This window comes from Sorghum bicolor, chromosome 1 (assembly GCF_000003195.3).
Source record: "Sorghum bicolor cultivar BTx623 chromosome 1, Sorghum_bicolor_NCBIv3, whole genome shotgun sequence".
In the NCBI taxonomy this organism is placed as follows: Eukaryota; Viridiplantae; Streptophyta; class Magnoliopsida; order Poales; family Poaceae; genus Sorghum; species Sorghum bicolor.
Window position 1 is genome coordinate 46399192 of NC_012870.2, and position 4518 is coordinate 46403709.

Consider the following 4518-nt stretch of genomic DNA (forward strand, 5'->3'; position numbering starts at 1 on the left):
CTGCGGATTTCTTGTTCTCTTGGGTGTTTCCCGACACCCTAGACGGCTTGGAGCAGCGGTGGTGTTGAGCTCGTGATTGGAGATTGTTTTGAGCTTCACCAAGTGATTTGTGAGGGGTTCTTGAGCCTTCCCCGTGGGAGATCGCAAATTGGTTACTCTAGTGGATTGCTCGTGGCTTGGAGGATCCCCATCTTGTGAGTGGATGTGTGGCACCCGCTGAGGGTTTGGCTTTGGATTGCCAATTAGCTCGTGATCCATCAAGTGGGTGTATCGCCACAACGAGGACTAGCTTGCCGGGAAGCAAGTGAACCTCGGTAAAAATCTTGTGTCATCTCTTGCCGAGGATTCTCTTGTGATTGTGAGTGATTGGATGGATATATCTCTACTCTACAACGTTGGTATAACAATCACTCTCCACTCCTTTACTTACTTGTATACCTTGCTAGTTGTTTAGCTTGTTTAGTTTAGTCTTCTTGTTTAGGAGTGTAACTAGCCTTCTCTTGTTGTTGTGCTTTAGTGTTTAGCCTTGTACTAGTTTGTATAGGTGGCTTGCATAGCTTAGTTAAGCTAGTGCTAGAATTGCCTCGCCATTTGTTTTACTAACTCACTTGCTTAGTGAAGTTTGTAGAATTTTTAAATAGGCTATTCACCCCCCTCTAGCCATTTGGACCTTTCAAGTGGCTATGCTAAACTGAATCTTAATAATAAACTCTAGCATGGATATGATGAATAGTTGCTCTGCCTTATTTTCAAATTTGAGCTCTCTCTCAAGTTTAGACATAACCGTTACAATTTAAAACCTGCTCTAAACCTGAACTTGTGGGAAGAGAACTTGATCTAAAGTCTAAGTCGTTAATGGATATGATATGGGAAGGTTGAGCTGTTGTTTCTCTATTCCTAGAGATGCTAGAACTCTAGAGAATTTTATCTTTGAAAATCTTTTAAAATGTTGCATGATGAGTTCCTGTATGATGAGAGTTTAAATTCCTACCACAGCCATATATACATGCTTATTAAACTAGAAACCGTACATTTACTTTTTACTACCTTTGAGCATTGAGTGTGGTCAAGCTGTGTAGACCCTAAGGAGCTTGTCATGCGGTTAAAATCAAGATTCATTTGCACGTTCACTCATACATGCTGCTTCTACTCCGGAAGTATGCATCCACATACATCCACTGATTTCCATCTCCAGATTCACCCAAAATTATTCTACTCCTATCCAGGAGAGAATAGCCAAAAACATTATCCTATCCCTGTTATTCCTCGTGAAATAAAAGCTCGAGATATTTAGGTTACTACCACTTGCTACATTATTCCAGGAGGGTGAGTGCTCTAAAAAAGAGAAGAAAAAGGTAAAATATGAGGAAATAAGGGTCAAGTGCCCGGAACCTCGAAGAAAAGAAAAAGTGAGACGAGAGGTAAAATTAGACAAGTATCAGACAGTAGAATTAGGGGTACAAGATACCCACCTGAGAGAAAAGAAAAAGAAAATATAGAGCATCTCATTCTCCTCAAAAAGCTTCAAACTGCAAGGAAGGTATGTATCCCCTCAAAAGAGCAAAAGTAGAATTAGACTTTCACCATTGTTTTCACCATTATCACCATCATCACCATACACCATTCATTCGCCACACATGCACATCTTGATTTGACATATTGACTTGTTTCTCTGGATCCACAGTTTGATTATGCAATAAATGTCTTGTAAGTATGTATACTTTATCTCCCACCTATGAGCTCTAGATATCGAAGCCTCATTAGAGTAGGATGAGAGAGAAGGCAATATCACTATGCCTCATACCACAAATCCTACATACTTTGAGAGAAGGCATATATCATCACTGCCTTGGTGAGGATCCAGAAATACCACAAAAGGGAGATCTGAGAGAGTTGAGCAAGGAATCTCTGAGTTTTATTTGAAAACCGGCAAAAACTACAGAGCTATAGCTGATCAAGGATAAGAGACATGGCGCTTGACTAGACCGTTCTATCTTTTAACTGCTCAAGACACAAGTGATGGTTGCAAGCCCCATGGTGAAAGGTAAAATGAGTAAGTTTTAAAGTCTTAACATCTTACTCAAACTCAGAGATGAGACCTTATTTGAAAGCATGTGTACCGTCAACATTCAAAGGCATTACAACAACTTCTGATCCATCACTGAGTCTATCCTTGCTTAGGGACGAGCAAGAGGTAAGCTTGGGGGAGTTTGTTGATGGTCCTTAAGTATCAAATTTAATCATCAAATAAATAAAGAAAAGGATCCAAATGCAACCAACACCCAAACTTAGGGTTTTATCTGACAGAATTCCACGAGTTTTAGTGTTTGTCTATTTCTGTAGGGGGTTATCAAGAAATATGGAGGAAAGACTCACATGTCAGGTTTACATAGAGATATTAACGTGTGCGGCAATTTTCTATCATCAAGAAGACTCCAGAAGCGACGGGAACGAACGGGAGGCCGAGCGGGCCTGGGGGCAGGGCGCCCGCCCTCCCCCCTAGGGCCAATCAAGCCCCGCCTCGCGGATTATGCTCCACCGGGCTTCTGTGACAATCAGATTATGACGATCAGAGCCTGTTTCCTGTCACTGTCTGCCTGCAATGACGAAATGGCTGTCATCACAGAAGGTGAGTCACTAACCAGCTTCTGTGACCACCAGGGGACATCGTCATTGATATAATGACAATAGCTCTCACGTCATTGATATAATGACAGGACAAAATCGTCATAACATATTAAACAAAATATTACCATGTATATTGTGATATGGCATATGTGATGTGGCAGATGACGTGGCAGTTCAGATTCAGCCCATATAGTGTGGCCTTTTTTATTTTGTTTCATTTGAAACCAGTCCAATTAGCGCAAATGTCTTTTGAGCCCAGCTACAAATTGACATTGTTTTATTGCAGCCCAACATCATAATCTAGGCCCATATTGTATAGCAGCCCAATTTAAAAAATATAATCTCAGATTATAGACCTCATTAGCAATTGCATAATTATAATAATCAGCCCATACAATAGAATATGTTGCAGCCATTGATAATAATCTAGAATACATGTTCCATACACAAAAGACATCCAGCCACATTCCAGGCTTCCAACAACCTACAAATACAGATTTAACACTCCATGCATAGAGCCAAACTATAGCCGAATATTCCAAGCACAGCCAAACTCCACAAAATTTGCCACCAGCCAACACTATTCTAACAACCAAAATCTCATACACAAAAGTACCAAGACCAAAGTCCACCACGCCACGCAATCAAGCAGCGCTGCTCCAATAGCAAAAGGGATCCTAGCCTCAAATTTCAGGATCAGCCACCAAATTCCTGTTCAACCATACACAAAAACCATGCACAAATTTGAGCCACCAAAAAATAGTTTAATAGTCTTGATTTGGATGCAAAGACACAAGAGACATAAAGTTGTGTACCTTAGGATACAGGAAGCTTAGGGCGGACTGATCTGACCCTGTCCAAATGTTATCATTTGTCGAATGAGGCTCTGAGTATCTGCTGCCATCTTCCTCAGGCTCTCAATCTCCTCAGCTTGTTTGTCCACTTTTGCCTCAGATTCTTGTGTCTGTGCCTTCAATCTTTCAAGCTCCTGCTGAAGTCCTATAGACTCTAGCTTCTTTGCATCCAATTCAGCTTGTAGTTCTTTCACCACATTGGTTGTCTTGGCAGCAGGCTGCTGAATTCCAACATTGCGAAGGAATGTATTTGACTTCGGCAGCACTTTGGAAACAACTTCTATTGAAGTCTTAGCTTGCTGCCCATCTTCTACTGATGGTGAAGGAAGGGCTTCCTGGGCATGCATATCATCCTAGCAATCAAAGCACGGTTTCAGTTTTGCATCATTATATAAATAAAGGTTCATTGCACAAGGTACTTAATAAAGGAAAGAAGAGGTAACAATTTAGTACTTACTATAGCTTTCTTCACAGGTTCACTAAAACCTTTAGTTTTGCTGCAATGCAACTCCTTGAATAGATCAACAGCAGTGAGCTCAATGTCTTTGTATTTTTCTTGCTTCTACAGTGTTGAGAGAAACATGATGGCATTAGTGCACACATAACACAAAAACATGTCGTCCAGCACAAGCATTCTAGTTGACATTGATAGTGGATGCTATTAATAAACTTAATTCATGTCAACTCAAATAAGCATAAGCATGACAGGAGCAGAGTAATCATATTAAACTGATACAATTTTTTAGATAAAACATGAGCGTATTTTTACATGTTTGAAGTGTGAGATAATCTGCTACTCTCCCTCCATGTTTTGCTGCAGCAGGGGTTAGAGCTTTGGTCACCACTTGCTGTCCTTGTTTGGGTAGAGGTATATCACTACAAGAATGGCATATTGACACACCTCTACCACACAAAACAAGGGCAGCAGTAGCTGATCCCCCGCTGCCACAACAAAACATGAAGGTAGAGCAGCAGATTATCTCACACATGAAGTATAGAGAGCCTACTATCCACTATAAGTCATATAGCATTAAGC